The 19,638-nt window shown below is 55.7% G+C and overlaps 3 long non-coding RNA genes across 4 annotated transcripts in view; 2 read left to right on the top strand and 1 right to left on the bottom strand.

Annotated features, from left to right (window-relative positions):
* Nucleotides 1-14,251, bottom strand: part of LOC140619145 (uncharacterized) — a 44,111-nt gene extending 29,860 nt beyond the window's left edge. For both annotated transcript variants that reach the window (XR_012019078.1, XR_012019079.1), the window contains exon 1: nucleotides 13,754-14,251. This is a non-coding gene — a long non-coding RNA (uncharacterized lncRNA). The remainder of the gene's footprint in view (nucleotides 1-13,753) is intronic.
* LOC140619144 (uncharacterized) lies at nucleotides 6,690-10,585 on the top strand. The gene is made up of 3 exons (XR_012019077.1): nucleotides 6,690-7,901; nucleotides 9,684-9,875; nucleotides 9,945-10,585. It is a non-coding gene; the product is annotated as an uncharacterized lncRNA (long non-coding RNA).
* A 218-nt stretch (nucleotides 14,252-14,469) lies between the features above and the next one.
* On the top strand, nucleotides 14,470-18,307 carry LOC140619142 (uncharacterized). The gene is made up of 2 exons (XR_012019075.1): nucleotides 14,470-17,858; nucleotides 18,146-18,307. It is a non-coding gene; the product is annotated as an uncharacterized lncRNA (long non-coding RNA).
* The last annotated feature ends 1,331 nt before the right edge of the window (nucleotides 18,308-19,638 follow it).

Raw genomic sequence — 19,638 nt, 5'->3', positions numbered from 1 at the left:
CACAGTCCACGGGAGTTCTACACTGAGCAAATAATCACATTAAATAAGTGTGTCATTGCAAACTGTGATATGTGCCAGAAAGGAAAAAAGATCAGCCTGTCAAGGTAGCAGAAAATGAAGGGTGGACATGGAAGGGGGCAGTGAATGCACTTCTCAGGCTGTGACGTTTCAGCTGAGACCTAATCGATGAGTAGAAATGAGCCAGGACAGGAGATGGTGGAAGGTCACAGGAAGAGCACGTGCAAAGGCCTGGAGGCAGCAGAAGGAGGCCAGCACGGCTGGAATTCAAGAGGGAGGGGAGGTGAAAAGATGTCTTGAGAAGGCAGGAGCTGGAGTATGAAGGGCCCTCTTGGTGGAAGGACACTCTCCCAGAACAATCCTGGTGGCCATCTGTGGACATGGCATAAATAGAAAGAGTAGCCCCTTTTGGCATTGGAATTGTCACAGTTTGGATACTAATCATATGGCAGAGAATTGTGTGTTGTGTGTGCACATGTGTGCATGTGTGTAGGGTGTGTGACCAGGTGTGCATTTTCAAAATGCCGTGCAGGAAGGTGTCTGGGTTGTGGAGTGGGAAGGGATGCTATAGCCTGGGATCCCTTAAGAAGATTCCCCCACCCCACTCCTCAGTTGATGGAGAGTAGCTCAAGGACAAGGTTTTAAATAATTCATTTAATTTAGGTGAGGCTTAAGCGTGTGATCAGCTTTGAGAATTGCATTTCCAGAGGCTTCGTGGGTCAGGCTGCTCCCACCGGTGCCGCAATGACCCATGAATCTTGTAACAGAGAATTGCTGTGTCCACGTCTTGGGCAGCCTGAGGCAGTGGTGGGACACTCCTGTGGGTGGTGGTCTGGGCCGCCTAGGCCTGGACCAGGTGAGGCCCTGTGTGCATGAGGACCGCACCAGCCAAGCCACACCACCCTCTCTGGCAGTGCCATCCTGGTCAGTAGGGTGGAGCTGGGACCTTTCACTGGAATGGGAGGGGACAGGGTCCCCGCGGTGGTCTCAAAGGGAATGGAAGCGACAGCACAGCTCAACACTGCTTCAAAGGACAAGAGAGGATGTACCTGCAGCAGATGGGGTGTGCCAGGGCTGGGTAGCACTGGGGTTCACCGCCCTCTGTCCCTGCTGGCTGCTAGCGTAAGTCAGGCAATGCCCCAGCTGTGGCACGTGGAGCTCCCGTGGGATCTTCACACTCACTTGGCTTTTCTCCCCAACCACTTTGTCTAGGAAGAGACTTTGGGCTGTGGCCCAGGCCACCCTGGCAGCTCTCACAGGCATGTGATACAGCCTTTGAAACAAAGGCACGGAGAACGTTCCCATGTGACCTCACACAACATTGCCTACATTTTATCTCCTTATTATGGTGCTTCATTGTAGGATGTTTGGGAAATGGGTGGAAGTGGAGAAGAAATAAAATCAAAAGCCCTGCACGTATGTATGTAGGACAAGGTGATACCACCAGACATCTATAATAATACTAACTTTTTGGATTCTTTTTGAAATTATTTTGAATTGTGGTAAAGTACGAATAACATAAAATGTCCCTCCTCATCTGTTCTCAAGCATCCAGTCCAGTGGTACTAAGTGTATTCACACTGGCGTGCGACAGTCCCCACCAGGACTCTCATCCTGCCAGACTGGAACTCCATGCCCTTTGAACACTGCCACCCCCGCCCCAGCACCCACCACCCACTCTGTGTTTAACTGCTCAAGTACCTCACACAGGGGAGTCCTAGTTGTTGCATATTTGTGACTGGTTGAGCAGGTGCCAGAATGTCCCTCCGTCGTATGGCGGAATAGCGTTCCACTGAATGAATGGACCACATTCATCATCCATCGGGGCACACTGGGGTTGCTCTCATTTTTAGCTACTGTGAACGATGTTGCTGGGCACGTGGGCATGTAAACATCTGCTGGAGTCCCTTAGGCCGGACAAGCCAGTGCTGCACACTTGGTCCCACGGAGAGCGAAGAAAGCAGCTGTGTGACCCAGCTCACCTCCTTCAGCCCCACTCACCTCCACTCAGCAACCTCCCCAGTGAACATCCCCAGCTTTGGAGTTCCAACGTTGACTGTTGGAATCCACCTCAGAGGTGGCAGCTTTGAGTAAAATGGCGTCAGGGAGCATTTGGGGCAGAGCTTTGGCCTCAGTCAGGAGAAATAGGCCAGGTTTGACCTCTGGCCACGCCTTGGGGACCTGACTTGGGCTGCCCTGGTGGTGACATCTCTCCACCCAACGCCCCATGTCTTGCCTTGTTGCAGCTCTTCATGGATCACTTGGTTCCACACCTTGTTCCCCACACCCCACACGCCTCACGGGCTCAGAGGACCTCTCTGCCGGGGTCCTGAGAAACCCAAAGGGCAGTGGGTATGTGTGGTCTTCCCAAAGACCTATCTTGATGCAGGGATGTCAACATGAGGGACCTGTCTGCCCTGTAGCTCCTGGGAGAGGTGCCCTAACCTCACAGCCGCCACCCAGACATGCAGAAAGAGCCAAACAAATTGCTGAGTTCAAGGGACACGGGCCCAGGGGAGGCAGACGCCATCACAGAGGTGCCCAGCAACATCCTGACATAGTGACCCATCTCCGCTGCTCACTGCCTCCCCCGACTGTTCCTCTGTCCCACCAGGTCGGCAGCGCAGACTCACTGCGTTGGGGGAGGATGCTGACTCGGACCATCCTGGCTTTGAGGTCCAAGCTCAAAGGGGCTGGCTGACATGGCCCTGCATAGCTGGACCATACAGGAGGAATGTTAGCGAGGTGGGGGAGAAGTCAGGGAGAGGTGGCGTGGCCCGATTTTGCAAATAGAGGATGTGCAGTTAACTTTGCATTTTAGGCAAATCATGTATGTATTTCTTAGTATAAGAATGTTCTGTGAAATTTTGAGGATGTTTATAATAAAAATAAATTGCCTGGCATTCAAATGCAAGTGGGAGTCTATCTGGCAGCCCCAGTTTCCCATCCCCACACCCCAAGCTCCCCCGCCACTTTTACATCCAAGAGAAGCAGAGGGGAGAACAGCCCTGAGATAGAAAAGCTTGATCTGGAGTTTGAACTTGAATGTAAACCTTCATCCGGATTGGAAATCTTCCAAATGACTGTTTTAATCCCAAGTGATTGGGTTACCTTGGAGGAAACTGATAAAGGTAGAAATAATGATGATGAAATTAAGAGAGGAAATGGAGCTTTTAGAGCCCAGCACAATCCAGTTAGAGGGAGTGGAAGGTAATCATATTCTCGTACATTTGGGTGGGATTCTGCATCTCAGACACATTGTTGGGGAGCAGAGACCACCTCCAGCTCTCAGGGGAAGTGGAGGTTACCGAGCTTCCGGGGACTGCAGGTTCCAGAAAAGCGAGCTCAGCTGTGGCTCAGAACAGGGCGGGCTGGGATCCCTGGGTGGCGCAGCGGTTTGGCGCCTGCCTTTGGCCCAGGGCGCGATCCTGGAGACCCGGGATCGAGTCCCACGTCGGGCTCCCTGCATGGAGCCTGCTTCTCCCTCTGCCTATGTCTCTGCCTCTCTCTCTCTCTCTCTCTCTCTGTGACTATCATAAATAAATTAAAAATTAAAAAAAAAAAAAGAACAGGGAGGGCTGTCAGACCATCTTCCGCCACGGCAATGAAGAGGGGTGATGTTTTCTGTAAATCAGCAGAGCCGCCTGCTGGCATTGGTGCCCATGGGGCTGGGCACGGAGCAAGCCCACTGACAGCCCTTCCAGCCGGAAGCTCAGGACTGCGGAGACACACAAAGGGGCCTGTTGTCTGCCCTGAACTCGGATATCACTGGAAGAGCGGGAGCCCCACTCTGGGCCCATCTGGACAAGGATAAAAGGAGGAACACTTGCCAGGCCAAAAGGACCCCACCTGGTCCAAGTTGACATTGTCTCCAAGTGAGGTTTTATATTTAATGACAGTCACACAGAGAGGACTGAAAGGAAATGACTCTAAACCCGTGTGCCTGGCTGGACACGCCACTTGACTTGACTGGGTTACAGATTGACTTATTAAATAAACCCTGCATAACAGAACAATTAGAGTCCATTGCATTTGGGGATGCTAAAAAATAATTCTGTTTTAAATGTAATCCCCTGTTGAGATAGAACATGAGAGACTCCTAACTCTGGGAAATGAAGTAGAGGTGGTAGAAAGGGAGGTGGGCGGGGGTTGGGGGTGACTGGGTGACGGGCACTGAGGGGGATGAGCACTGGGTGTTATTCTATATGTTGGCAAATTGAACACCAATAAAAAATAAATTTATAAAAAAAGTAATCCCGTTGGTGCTACTAATGAAAAAATGATTAAAGACTTAATTGTAAGAAATGAAACAAGTATTCAGAAAAAATTCAGAAGGTCCAAAGGTATGCACCTGTGTGCAGGTGTGTGTAGAGAGAACTCAAATACAGAGCTAAAGGGGGAAAGGAACTGCTGTAATAATGTGCACCATAACCTATAAACACCTGTCTCGGTATTCCTTTACTTTCTGTTGTTTATGTTTTTCATTCTGTATTGAATTATAACAAATAGGAAAGTGTACCCATCAGAAATTAACAGCTTGAGGAATTTTCATGAAGTGAACAAATGGGCAAGCAGCGCTAGATGGAGACACAGAACCACAGCGGCACCCCCAGGCCTCTGCCTGCACCCGCACAGTCACCTCTTCCCCAGGTAACCACTATCCCGACATTTAGCACGTACATGCATGTCACTTGTTTTTAAACACAGTACAAGTGACAAGCAAATGGTCCTTTCCATTTGTTGGTCTTCGGTCCTTGACATCTGCCCCACCCCATGACCTTCACCCCACTTCCGGCAACCTTGTCATCTTGAATGACCTCTCCACCCCCCACCCCCATTCCCACTCCTGACGTCTCATCTGCAATGGCTCCCCCTCTGACCATTCACTCCACAGGATGTAGTGCCCTCCATCCCGGTGAGAACACCCGGTCTACCGTCCTCACATCTCCCAGTGCCCTCACTGCCTGGCGCCCCTTGGATTCAGCACTCACCAGACACCATTAGCTCCCCTGCCCCTCTCCCTCTACTTCACTCATGGGCAAGACAGAACTCAACTTAAACCCAGCTCCCACCTAACCTGCACCTGCCCCAAAGCAGGTGCTGACTGATCTCAGTGCTGACTGGTCTCATTGTCAGTTTAAGTCTTTGGATCTCACATTGCACCACTGCTTTTCTCTGACAAAGTTCATTTCCATTCTCAAAAACCATGTTTTCACTTTCCCTTCGGTCCTCAAGCTTCTCACATGTCTTCTCTTTTTCAGTCTCAGCTGATACCTGTCCTCAGACTTTATGGAGAAAACTGAAACTATTAAACAGGGACATCTGGGTGGCTTAGCGGTTGAGCATCAGCCTTCGGCTCAGGGCATGATCCTGGAGTCCTGGGATTGAGTCCCACATCAGGCTCCCTGCATGGAGCCTGCTTCTCCCTTTGCCTGTGTCTCTGCCTCTCTCTCTGTGTCTCTCATGAATAAATAAATAAAATCTTAAAAAAAGAAACCATTAAACAGTAGTTGCCCCAGCTTCTCACCACCAAACCTTCAGTTTACTCTCCTGTGCACCCATGCCTTCCACCTTCTCTCTTTTGCACAATGTCTGATGTGTCCCTGCCCCTTGTGGCATCCAACCCTTACTCATGCCCTGGATCTCACCTCCTCCTGCCTTCTCAAGAGCCCTTGTCTGCTAACCCTTGCTTCTACTGCACGAGCATCAGCTTCTCCCTCCACTCTGAACTTGTCCTACCAGTGGACAAACATGCCCCTCTTCAGCCAAGTGCTTAATTCCCAGTCCTACTGAAACTACTCTTGTCAAAGCCACCTGGGACCTCATATTGCCAAACCAACAGTTTCCTACTGTCTCCATCCTACTGCTCTGAACAGAGCCCAGCTCAGCTGACCACCTTGCCCTGAGCATGTCCTTTGCCTGACTTCCATATTAACTGACAACTAGTTCTCTTTTTACCCCTCTGGCTCACTCTTTGCTGCTCCTCATCCTTTCTTGATTTCTCAGTGTCAATGTGCCCCAAGGGCTTGGTCCTAGGATCTCTTTACCCTCCTTTCTATAAGCCCAGAAATATCCAGTTTCAGGCAGTGAATATCACCCAATGACCCTTACATTTGTCTCAGTCCTGATCTCTGCCTTGAGTTTCCACATCATGACATAGCATCTACTCAGCATCACACCACGATTTCCAGTTGGATGCTCCAGCACTGGTGTATATACTGAATCACATGTGTCCTGATCAGAAAAGTGCCCCCTTCTTATTAGCAGGTTCCTATGAGAGTATTACCTGTTAATTATTTTACTATCACTCCTGACATCTCAAATTTAATATGCCCAAAACCAAACTCTTTGCCCTCAAGACAGTTTCTCTTCCAGCTTGTATCTCAGCAAAATGGTGCCACCACAACCAAACTTCTCAATTCAAAATCCTGCTCACTCCCATGCTCTCTCCTACCCTGTTGCCCCTACTGCCGATCTCCACACAGCATGTCACCAAGTCCAGTTGAAACTAATTCCAGGACACCTGGGTGGCTCAGCAGTTAAGCGCCTGCCTTTGGCTCAGGGCATGATCCTGGAGTCCCGGGATTGAGTCCCACATCCGGCTCCCTGCACAGAGCCTGCTTCTCCCTCTGCCTGTGTCTCTGCCTCTCTCTCTCTCTCTCTCTGTCTCATGAATAAATAAATAAAATCTTTAAAAAATAATAAAGAAACTACTTCCAAAATACGCACTGAATTCATCCATCTCTCCTGGTCTCCCTTGCTGTCACCCTAGTCCCCATCACTACCACATTGTGCCTGGACCACCACAATAGCCTCTCCTGAATCCTTCTCACTGTGCTGAACATTAAAATCTAAATCCCTTAATGCAACGCAAAATCTCAACGTGACCTGGGGCCCGCCATGAGTTCATCCTATGCTCTGTCTCTGTATTTTAAATGTTTCATTTTGCTCAAGAAAGTCTGAGCAACTCTGGATTTTGCCCTAAAAGTGCCTTGATGTCTGCTGCTGTTACTGCTGCCTGAAACTTGGGGGAGCGTTTCTTACTCTGTGAAGTCTGGGAAAACTGGGACATATCCTGGGGCTAGTAAGCTCATGTGGATTTTATCTGCAATGCACTATATCCTTTCAGGCTATGGATTCAGTCTCTTCTGAAGAAAAGCTCCCTAAAACTATATGTTTGAGGATTTTACTTCTCTTTTTCTTTGTTCTCTTCTTGAGGAGCATAAACTAGGATGCCGTGCAACTCCTTTTGTTCCCATATCAGTGCGTTTCTCTTTTGCTCTTCCTAAGGGTATTTTCGTTCAGTTTGTTTTTTAAAGATCTATCCCCATGGCTGCTCTGTTTTCCTGTATCCCTTCTCCTTCCTGTGTTAATATGAGCTCGTCTTATGGAAGGCTTTACTTTTTTCTTCCTCCTCTTTCTTGAGCAACACTAACTCGACCTCGGTCATCGTTGTCGTCCTCTTACTCCCTCCTTCAGCCCGTGTGCCTGAGTCCCTGACCCACAGAGGCTGTGAGTGTCACTCGACCTGTGACTTCCTGCCAAGGGCAGGGCAGGACTTTCCTCTGGTTCCACAGTACACGATTCTGCTGCGCACTTTTCCTCTGCCTTCTGTCCTCCTCCAAAGGTGAGGATCCCACTCAAGCCTCCTCAGCTCTCAATACCTGATATGGTCCCTCTTCTGAGCCACAGTCACAGGAGCTGGTGTTTCCATCTACCGCCCCATCCTGTGCCCTGCAGCACATTTCTCAGAGCTCCTGCAGACACCTTCTCCCCTTGTTCCACGTGGGGCCAGGCGGTGGGCTCCAGCTGTGCAACTCTGAGCGAGTCCTGTCCCAGCTCTGCTCATCCTCGCATGTCCTGTCGGGACTCTCACCGCGCAGGTAGGTCCTGGGGCAGCCCGGCCCTGGTCCTGAGACCTTCGTCCTCCTGATTCTTGGGCGTCCATCTGAGCGCAGGCACCACTGGCAGGTCGCAAGCTCACCCTGGCCGGACCAGTGCCCACAGACGCAGGGCTCCGGGCCTCCGGGGAGTCCCGGCAGCGGACCGGCCCCCGTTCGCCAGCACAGCCTTCTCCCTGTGAACCCTCAGCTCAAAGCGGTGCTGCGCAGTACCGCGGAGGCCCTGCCGGGATGCGCTGCAGGGCCCCCAGGCTTGCGGGACATCACTCTGGGGCCCTGGCCTTGGGCCGCTGCCGCCTGGCACCCCCGAGGCCCTGCACTCGCGGCTCCCTGAGCTGGCGGGGTGGGCCAGGACAGTGCACACCGCGGAACACCACCAGCAGAGAGTGGGCTCTGCGTGGCTCACGCCCCGTGCACGGGGGAGTGCAGCCTGATGGCCTCCCTCCCAAGGAATCCTCGTGAGTCGGCAACCGGGGTGTCACAGACCCCTGTTCCCCCTGGGGCTGAGCCCTGATCCCCACTCTGTCCCTCTGTACAGGCTTCTCCCCAGGTGGGGTCTCAGCCGGGGTCCAGGGGCCTCAGGGTCCCAGAGTCAGCGCAGGGGCTCCAGGCAGCCTGCGAAACAAGTAACTACACTGTGTCCTTGTGACGATATGGGGTTGGGGTCTCAGCTTCTCTGAGAGCTCCTGCTTTCCCAGGACAGGAGCTCAGACAGCCGAGAGAACAGGTGGGAAGAGCCAGTGCCAGGTGTCCGGCCCTCTCAGGGAACAGTCCCTGATGGGAACCAACTCCCACCTGCTGCCTGGCCTGGCCAATCAGAGCTCTGAGGGCCAGAACTCACATGATTGGCCGAGAGGGTGCACAGTCCTGTGAGCTGTGTGGGAGGCCCCAGAAGGAGCCCCTTCTCTGTGGGTCTGAACCAGAGTACCAGGCCTGGAGATGGGGCGGCCAAGGAGGGGGTGCCTTGTTATGTAAAGTAATGCAGGGGCTGTCCTTATATAAACTAGTACCAGGACTGTCCTATAAGCTAGTACAGGGGCTGTCGTTACATAAACTACTAAAGGGACTGTCGGTATATAAACGAGTACAGGGACTGTCGTTACATAAACTAGTACAGGGGCAGTCGTTCAATGTAAACTAGTAAAGGGACTGTCGTTATATAAACTAGTACAGGGACTGTCGTTACATAAACTACTAAAGGGACTGTCGTTATATAAATTAATGGAAGGACTGTCATTGTATAAACTAATACATAAATTGTCATTATATAAACTAGTATAGAGACTGCCATATATAAAGTAATACAGGGTCTGCCATATATAAACCAATGCAAAAACTGTCATTATATAAAATAATACAGGGATTGTCATTATATAAACTAATAAAGGAGCTCTCATTATATAAATTAATACAGGGGCTGCCTTCATATAGGGCTGTCATTACATAAGCTGATACCAGGACTGTATCTTTGTATAAACTAGTACAGCAGCCACCCTCAGGGAGGAGCTCGCGTTATATTAACCAATACACAGAAGGCAAAGCCTCAAGATGGATGGAGAAAACTGGATCTTGACAGGCTTTCTAAGTCCTGGATCCACCTTCTCCTGATTTTGTTCATTCTGCTCAGTTAGAGGAGTCAGGAAGTCTCCTTTGTAGGCCAGTTTGCATTGGGTTTTCTGTCTCTTGCACTTGGAGGAGCCTAGAAGGATTTATTCCAAAGTTATCCAGGCGCTACGTCCATGTCGCCCTGTGTTTTCCCCACAGCACCCTGCCTGGGCCAGCTCCCAGTCCAGAGGAGAGCAGGGTGGGGCGAGCAGTCCTAGGATCTGCGACTTCAGCAGCACTGCCGGGTTGACCCCGTGTCCTCACAGGGAGCTGCCCAGCACTCGGCAGCCTGAGCTGAGCTCAGCTTGGGATCTGTGAGGACCTCAAACCATCTTTCTTCATGCACAAAACGTAGAGAGGCAGGCCGGGCGGGTTCCCACTGAAACGGGCTGGGAATAAATCATGTTTCTTCCTCTGCAGCAGAAGCATCCTACCTATGCAAGGAGCTCAGGCCAGAGGGAATGGAGCCGACAACACTGCTGCCCCTGCACAGAGGTGGGGGTGCGGTGGGAGACTGGGTCACAGGCTGACCAGCAGTGGAGAATTTTCCACAGCAAACTCACTCACTCTGCCAGAGGAACTGCCCGGAAGATTGGCCTAGGCTCTTCAAGCCTAGCTGACACACACTCCAGACTCCAGACTCCATCAGAGCAACCAATATTCCCTTCAGGACAGAGTTGTACACTTCCCCCAAGAATCAGGGCCACCTGTTCAGCTTTCACCCCGAAACCCAATTGATCTGTCTCTCACTTTCCAGCTCCCCATAGTGCTTCTCCAGCAGGACACAGGGACCCAGTACTGCAGCTTTAGCAGGAGCAGAGCCAGGCTGAGCCTGTGTTCAAAGGGGTGGGTTTACCCGCTGTGCTAAGAGGGGACTGGTGCCCACGCCTGAGACCGTCTCACGTCTACACATCTAGACTGGTTAGCGATGAGTGGGATCACGGAATGAGGTGCCAGTGTCACGACACTCCCAAGAAGCTGTCCTTCTGAGGTCCTAGCGTGGGTGACAATTCTGTAGGAGGCGCTTGTGGTTTCCAATTGACATGGAAGCCCATGACACTTATGCCCCTTTCTTCTCTTTTATGTAATATAGTAACTGAATAACCACAAAGAGCTCAGCGCCCTGCTGGAAAGAGAGGCTCTATGATGCTCACCCAACCTTCTCCTAGGTCTGCGACAGCAGAAAAAGGAAAAGATGCTTTTCTCACCTAAGGACTCGGTAGAAGGTGATAAACCCAGGCAGGGATTATCCATCAGAGTAGTCTTCCCCTGTGGCATCTGCATTAGATTTTATTATCCACCCACCAGTCATTCCATACATGTTCTTGAGCACTTACTGTATACCAGGCTCTGGGCTAGGTACAGTCTTTTTTTTTTTTTTTTTTTTTAAAGATTTTCTTCATTCATTCATGTGTGTGTGAGAGAGACAGAGAGAGAGAGAGAAAGAGAGAGAGGCAGAGACACAGGCAGAAGGAGAAGCAGGCCCCATGCAGGGAGCCCGATGTGGGACTCGATCCCAGGACTCCAGGATCATGCCCTGGGCCAAAGGCAGGCGCTAAAACGCTGAGCCACCCAGGGATCCCGTTAGGTACAGTCCTTGATCAGACTGTGTGGTCCAGGAGAGTGTCATGGAAATAGACTGAACAGTCAGAACTCCCAGTTTTTGGCCACAGAAACACAATTCCAAATGCCAGAGGTCAAGGGGTGGGTGTTGGTCAAGGATCAAGAAGGCTTCTGAGCTGGTTGTTCTGTGTGTGCCCCTCCTCTGCTGCTCTTCGTTCTTCCCCACCCTGGTGTGCCCAGGGAGGCCGGTCCCCACCATGCCTGAAAGCAGTCTGTCAGCTCCTGGTGGGCTTCAGCCAGTTGGGGGAGTTGGCAGGAGACTGGAGGGCAGGAGGAGAGGGGGGTTGGGGCATTTCTGCTTCCGTCCCCCTGGCCTGTGGCTCTGGCAGAGGCCGCAGTTCTCCTGCCCACAGCTGCTCCCCTAGGCTACAGCTCTCCCTGGCTCCGAGAAAACTTGCTTCCTCCCTTGTTATTCAGACAAGCCCAGGGCAAAGACTCCCCGTTCTTGCAAGGCCCAGAGATGCTCTTCCTGTGGGTTCCCTTCACTTGCCTGCACCTCTGAGGATCATTTAGACTCTTCAGTCCTCCAGGTAGGGTGTGTCATCTGGTCCCACCTGGAGCCTACCTGAGTCAGGTGAGCCAGCACGCTACAGGAAGCAGACAGGCGTGAGCTTCTGGAGCAGCAGATACCAGACAACTGAACACCACTGTGTCCCCTTCACTCCCTGCTCTAACTTTATTCCCTCCCATGGTGGACCAGCATCTCCAGGAGGCAGGAAACATGGGAGTCTACGGACCCTAAGCCTCATGTCATGGAGCCGTGACCACTGGAGAAACGTAGACTGTGTCTGTTCCACCTGGAAAATCTCAGGGAAGGACTCTGATTGGCTTGGCTTCTGTCCGGTGCCCATTATGGATAAACGAATGGTGGCCATGAAGGTTGGCTCATGTGTCCATGGTGAGATGTTCATAGGATGTGGCAGGGGCACGACTAGGATACAGTCACGTTTGTATCCTCAGTGCCTGGTACAGTGAGTGCCCATCAAATGCTTACTGCTTGATTGCACGAGCCCGTGAGTGACGGGGAGAAGCACCTACTGCCGAGAGCAGGCTGCTCACCCAGCTGGGCAGAGGCTCCCCTGATGGGGTGATGCCTGGACGGGATCTTACAGATGAGTAGTGGTTATCTGTGCAGAACAGTGGAGTGAGAAAAGGAGATGGAACAGAATCCTGAGAAAAGGAACAGAAGTGTGAACCCAGAGGAAAATGGAGGTAGTTTTGTTTTGCTGCAGAACAGACGGATTTTGTGGCAAAGAGAAAAAAAAAAAAAAGATCACAAGGACGTAGAAGCTGCATGTAAAATGCACCGGAGAGCAAGAACTTTCTCCTTTGAAGAGAAAAAAGGGAGAAACGGAAGGATCACCATGCCCTCTGTCAAGGCCAATGTCTGGGTAATGGATCCCAGAGGGGCAGTGGGGCTCTGGCCTCATTTCCAAGGGGAAGATAAATGGGACCAGGTCAGGACAGCACCTCCAGGGTGTTGAGGTTAAAAGCTGGAACTCCAGACCTTGCCTACCTGGGCATCAGTCCAGGCTCTGACACTTATTATAGGAGTGAGGCCTTGGGGTGGTCCTTGGGGCACAGAGAAGCAGACAGTGGCCACGGGATGCCATGTGGCTGAGTGTGCCCCACTCCAGCATCAACGGATTCCACAGATGGGGCTTTGAGGTCAGGTAGTTCTGCTTCCCCAGGTCCCCCAGCCACGCTGGAGCCTCTCCCTGGGAAGGGGAGCTTCCTTCCATGAGACTCGGATGCCTCAATGCAAGGTCCCTGAGGGTCTGGCCTGGACAAGGGTCAGGGAGTGACCCGCAGGCCATACAGAGCCCTGAAGCTCCTTCAACTGGACACATGGCAGCTGTGCCATGCTGGGCGGGAGTAGTGGCCACAGGAAGCAGGAGGGAAGCCGACCCAGGAGAGAAGGCTGTTCGCGCGGCCAAGAGCAAGGGTGTGACCCTTCCTGAATATGCTCCTGGGAGCACCTGCATTCCCGGCCCAGGTCCAGGTCTGTGCGCCTCCTCACAGAGATGGTACGGCAAGCCCCAGCACTCCTTGTGCAGAGACAAAGAGCTCTCTCATCACACCATTCCTGTCCAACACTGGCTCGGTGCCCGGGAACCCTCGGTCTGAAGGGGAGTCTGGTGGGAAAGTATGTGCTGTGCGAGGACGCTCCGGAGCAAGTGCGTTCTATGGTAACTCGATGACGTACCACCCGGCCAGAGGCAACGTGCCCCTACGTCCGCTCAGCCAGAGCCTCTGTGCTCTCTGTCAGGAATGGCTGCGGAACCACCGGGTCACCGTGTGACTCGCTCTTGGAGCTGGCATGTCTGTGCCGGCAGCAGCTGACGCAGAACGCGCCCGTGGGCTACAGAGCCTCGGAGAGATGCCTGCTTAGAGCCTTCTCATGCTCTCCTTACCGCAGACAGATGGAGGAACCACCACTGGAGCGGATCTGCCCCCATGAGTGGTCCCTGAGATCCTCCCTGGAGGTCAGCCCCCCGGGTGACTCACCTGGCCTGGGAGGTGCCTCCATCCCGGGCCCCAACAGCTATGGGCTCCGTGTTCCCTGGGGATCACTGAGTGCTCCGCAGAGTTAATGCAGGACTCACCTGCCGCTGCCGCTTCTCCGGTATCATCTCACCTTCCTGGAGCAAAGGTCAGACTTCCCTGGCTCTACGGCTCCAACGTCACTTCTGTTTAAACCGGAGAGAGATGCACTAGGCAGGGCATTCCTGAGGCTGCAGCTAGAGGGGGCGGGAGGCGTCGGCGGAGCCGGGCTGGGGAGCCCCGCGGGAATCTGCGGGACCAGGTCAGGCGCAGGGGGCGCCCGGTCTCGGCCAGGACGGTGCCGGAGCCTGAGCTGCCGTCCAGGCTGCGCCCAGGAAAGCAGGGCAGGAAGGCCGAGGCGCGGCCGGGGGTTGGGAGCAAAGGCCGCAGGCTGTGTGTCCTCCTCCGCATCGCGCCGGGCCCGGCCTGGGCGGGGTGTCTGGGGCGCGCACCCGGATTCTGCGGAGGACGCCCCGGAGGCCGCGGGCACCCAGCGCTCTCCCGGGGTCTCCCCAGGGCTCGTCAGGACAGGAGCGCGAGGCCGACCTGCGAGCCCGGAAGCCCCGTGGCCTGCCGCGATTGGGCCAGGCGGGGTCACGTGGCGCCGTCCCACCCAATCAGAGGGACGGTCCGGTGTGCCCTTCCCCCCGGAGGCCGTGATTGGCTCAGGCCCTGCCGCGGGGCGCGGGGCGCGGGGCGCGGGGCGCGGGGCGCGGGGCGCGGGGCGCGGGGCCGGCCCGGTCTGACGAGGGGGCGTCGCGCTCCGGGGCCTGCGAGGAGCCGCGGTCAGGTCAGGGGACGGGAGGACGCGCAGCTGCTGTCTCGTCGCCGCGCAGGGGTGAGGCGACAGACACCGGCGGCGGCTGTTTGGGGAGCCGCGCCCGCGAGGTCAGAGACTGGAGAGGGAAGTCCTGAGGCCATCGCTGGGCCCTGGATCCAGCCGCGCCTGAGTGCGCCGGGCAGGAGCGCCTCGTGGTGGGGCCTGTCCCTTGGAGCCCGAGGACCCGCCGCACCGTGGGTGGGACAGTCGGGGTCGTGCTCCTTCCAGCCGGGGCCAGAGCTCCCCCTGCGGGGCCTCAGCGTTCTGGTCCGTGGGGACCGAGGGGCGCCGCCCGCGACCTCCCGCCCTCTGCGGCCGCCTCGGCCTCTGCTGCCTCTACGGGCTCCCGGATCCCGCGGGCGCCGCCCCCGCAGCCTCCAGTCTCCCGGCCTCTGTGACCGCCCTGCCCTCCGCAGCCCCCGGCCCGTCTAGGCTCCCTGGCCTCCCTGGCCTGTGCTGGCCAGTGCCTCCGTGGCGTCCACCCGCCCCGGGCTCCCCGGCCTCCGCGGCCTTCCTGCGGCCCCGGGAATCCCGGACGCGACGACCGCACGGGGCCGAGCGTGTCCGCAGCAGACGTGAGGTCCACGCGGCGGGAGCGCCGGGGCCGCGGACACTGCGCAGGCGCAGCGTCATGGGCGGGCCGTGGATCAGGAAATCGTGCAAGCGCCGCGGCCAGCTCACCTGGGGGCAGGTGGGCCTTCTCACCTCCTGTCCACGTGCTGCCCGCAGGAGCAGCCCCTGGAGCCCAGCAGCCAGCAGGCAGGCTGAATGTGGAGCCCGGCCCCTGGGGCGGGAGGGCTCAGCACCCATCGATCCTTACTCTTCTGGAGGCCCGGCCGGGACCCCTGCTGCCCCCGGTGTGGTCGGGGCCCTGCAGCCCGACGGGCCCGGAGCCTGTTGGGATGCAGGATCCCCGGCCCCAGCCCAGGCCGAGGAGTCGGCTTCCGCCGTGGCGCCAGCCCCGGCCCGCTGCCCTCTGAGCCACAGCGCAGGGCAGCCGCCTTCTGCAGTGGCGCGCCCGGAGGGGCGGGATGCGCCCGCCCGGCCCGGCTGCAGGGACCAGGGACACAGTTGGCTGAGAGCCTCGGGCCCCACAGTCCACGCAGGGGAGCTTAGACAGGATGCAAGCGACTTGTCTCTCACGCAAGCCGAGCGGGAGAAGTGTAGTCCAGGCTGGCTCTTCAGTTCAGGGGCGTAAGGGGAGGACGCTGCTCTATCCCGCCTCTAGGAATGTCTCAATATCGGATTCCTCCTGGCGTTCAGGGGCTGCGTGAGCTCCAGTGCCCACATCTACATTCCAGCTGCCCGGGACAGGCAGGTCGCCGTCCTGTGTGCCCCCCGCCCCGCCCCCGACATTCTGCAGCACCACCCCCCCCCAGCTTGGGGAGCAGCCTCACGCGAAGCCCCGGCAGCCGCGGCCTGCATCCTGGGAGGAGCGCTGGGAGGGCTTGGTCATCCTCCCGGCAGGGCCAGGCAGGGACCTTCTGGGGGCCCCGTGCGCCCCGCCCCCGCAGGCAGAGAGGCCACCCAGGGTCCATGGAGAGGACTCACCAGGGAGAGAAGACAGGTGGGCCACTGAGGCGCAGTCTCCCAAAACCCGGGAGATCCCTAACACCAGGAGAACAGAGGGACAGAGCCGTTTGCAATGTGACAAACACGGCTTGTTAACCTAATAGAGGCAGAGGAGGCTGCAGAATATCCAATTATGAGAGCAGGCCACGCAGCATGCAGGGTCAGGCCGCTCTCTCATTTATCGGGACAGACTCCATTAGGCCCGTTAATCTTCTTGATTAACTGTCCTGAAAGGATGCCGGTGGGGAGGGGTAGTCCCCCATGAGCCGGGGAGACAGGAAGGCAGCAGGTGGCGGCCCGCCGGGACTGGCCCTCACAGCCCCTCCACCCCCAGCCCCAAGGCCATGAGGCTGCTTCACTCTGCTCTCAGCAAGGAGTGGTCTGTGACTGGGGGCTCATCTTTGGTTTTCTCTTCATTCTCCCTGAAACGTTTTTGATGACTGGCCAGTTCCTGTCGATGCATCATGGATGGTTTTCTCTGGCACTACGGTCTCAATTTTTTTCCTGCCTCTCTGATTCCTTACAGCCCCCATCGTTGTCTCTCTCCTCGGGACCCGTCAATGCAGATGTTCCCCCAAGACTCAATTACTTGCCACCTTTTCTTTGTCAGTTCTCCCGTGGGATCCCACTTAACCCCATGGTTCAAGTATCGTGTGAATAACTCCCATCTCTGGTCCTCCAGCCCCAATTTCTCCAGAACGCCATCTACACTGAAGTTGCCATGTGACATCCCTGATAGGCTCAGGCCACAGCCAGTCATCTGACCACCCAGTACCAGCTCCTGCCATCTTATTCTAGGCAGCCCCATCCTCCCAGAACCCAGGTCCCAAATCTCGGGATCTTCTTTGATCCTTGAAATCGGCCGTGGGACCCACATCCAATCGAAGACCAAAGTGCAGGAGTCTCTTGGGTCGAACCAAGGATCAACAGAATAGGTGGCACTGACCACATTTGGTGGCACCAGGAGAGCTAGAACTGTGTTGCTTGAGTCTCAACTGGCTGAGAAGCAGAGCTGTCTCCAGCCACTGAGTACTTTTCTCTCACAAGAGACAGCCGGGTAATCCTCTCCAAAGGCCCTCCTTGGCATTCAAATACCTTAAACAAATCCCACGAAGAATGTGGTTGACGGGGCCATGCATCAATGGTTGTAGATGATCAACGCCAACACCAAGGCACACGAGAGTTGCGCACACGGCAAACAGGTATCGGGGGTGAAATGCGTCATGCATGCTCTAGAGGTGACCGCCACAAAGACAAATATGGAGCATCTTGGCAGTAAATCACGTCCCTCTTACCTGGCAGATGGCTGAGATAAAGCAGGTGCCACCGGGCTACATCAGTTTTGCTGGAGCATCTCCTGTAGCTAAGAAGTAACCAGAGTGTAGAGCTTGGCAGACCAAGCCGACTGTCAGGCTGCACATCCAGACACGGCCCCTCCCTCGGCCGGCAGGAGTCCACCTGTGTGCAGGCTGTTGGTGCTGGGAGGTGGGGGATACATCTCCTCAACCACCAGTTTCAAAGGCGGTGACCACCCCCACCACGAAAAAATAAACTGCTCCGGATGCACGCAGAGGGCAGAGCCATGTCCAACAGTGGAGCCCACGTCCCACAAGCAAGAGCTTTACTGGCCTCCGTAGAGAATAATGTTTATTTCTGCATTCGAACGGTCAATTCCTCATGGAGAGTCCATGTTGAAGTTTCCAAGTCAAAGGGCAAGCACCTCATCCACCACGGAGAGAGACCCTGACCCTGTGCCAGCCTCGCGGGGAGCAGAGGTGCAGCAGTGGAGGGAGGGAGGCTGCTTCCCGGGGGCCGTGATGGGAGCTGACGGGCACAGGGTATGGGATGAGCTCACGGCTGCTCTGGGCAGTGAGATCCGGCTGTGGGGGTGAGGGGCGGGGGCTCAGACAGGGGAGCCAGGCCTCCTGCTGGGGGCGGGGGCTGGGGACACTGGGTGGCCCTGAGCTAGGCTGTGGTGAGGGAGGGACAGGGTCCTCCTTGGCCAGGCCACCTCGGGTGGGGGGAGGCCAGCTCACAGGGCCGTGCTGCCTCCTCACACCAGGGAAGAAGAACGGATGCGCTCCCTGACCCGGAAGGCCCTTCTGCCCCCATGGGCTGCCCTCGAAGGTGTCCGGAGGCCAAGAAAGCCTAAGAGGGCCATAGCCACTTGTCAGATCAGTTCACGGTGTTTGGAATGGATTACAGAATAATTGTCTTATCGATATGCTGGTGGCATATTTACTGCTTTTGCTCTCAGATCAGAAGAGACACAGTGTGACTAAAGTAACTTTAATTATGTTAGGGCTTGGGAAATTGAAAAGTTGCTAGCGTTTTAAATATTTTAAATTCTGTAACATGGAAATGACCATCCATGACCAAATCTCAGCCCAGTGGGACCAGTGCCCCCAGTGCCCCAGTCTGTCCTCACAACTCAGGCCCCTTCTCTGCCCGCACCCAGCTCCTGGGCAAAGGTCCCCTGTGCATTCCCGTCCCTCAGCTGCAGGCTGGGCTTCCCACATCCCACATACCTCCCCCCACCCCCGCCCCATTCTGGAAGGTCTCATCTCAGCTATCATGCCCACGAGCGTCCCTGTCCTGAATGTTCACAACAGCCTCCGGGTGCCCTGTGAGGACCCACCTCCCCCCTTCTTGGCCCTGTGGTTTGGGGGTGCTGAGTGCACCCCAGAGCCAGGATGGACCGTGGGACTCAGGCGCTGGTGAACTGGTCACTTGCATTCTGCGTGACTGGTGCAGGGGTAGGCCCGGGACCCGATGCGAGCCGCCAGCCTCCAGGCTCGGACCTCTGTCTAAACAGGTGGGAGGGAGGGTGTTCCCGTGTCACCAGGAGGCAGGTCCATGTGAGCATGAAGCCGACAGGGCACACAGGGATGCAGGATGCAGGAGGAGCCGGGCCCCCTGGCCTAAGCAATTCTAGACTCCCTCCTGGACTCTGGGACTACCTGTGTGCATCAGTCCCCCCTTTTCTTCAGCTAGTTTGTGTTGGCTCTTCTGTCACCTGCAGTCAGCGGAGCCCTCATGATAGGAAGTCAGGGACCCTCGGGTGGAGCCCCTCCCCAGGAGGACCAGCCCCGGGGCACCTCAGGGAGTTCTTCCCTGATTGTGGAGAGGGTTGAGGGTGAGTGTGTGTGTGTGTTTCCCTACACTCCCCGGCCCACCCAGGCCTAGGGCTGTCTCACCCACGGAGGCCACAGCACCGGGGACTCGTCTGCCCAGTGGTGCCTTCTGGCTGGCTGGGAATCTGCAGGATGCTGGGGGGGGGGTTGTCAGTGGGGCTGGGTGTCGGGGTTGAGGGGGATCTCTGCAGAGGCTCCGGCACAGCCTGTCGGTCCCGCGGGCAGCTCTCCGGGGCCCTGACCTGAGCCTGGCAAGGCAGGAGGCAGCAAGGGGAAGGAGGTGAGAGCCCGGATTTCCTGCTGCTGCTACAGCTGGATTCAGGGCTGCGCTGTGACCAGGACCCTCTCTTCCCTCTGGACGAGTCAGGAGGTCATTTGAAAAATCAGAACCACCTTGTCTTCCTATTTGCAAACAGAGGAT

This window comes from Canis lupus, chromosome 27 (genome assembly GCF_048164855.1).
Source record: "Canis lupus baileyi chromosome 27, mCanLup2.hap1, whole genome shotgun sequence".
NCBI lineage: Eukaryota > Metazoa > Chordata > Mammalia > Carnivora > Canidae > Canis > Canis lupus.
This window is presented reverse-complemented; position numbering and strand designations above follow the sequence as displayed.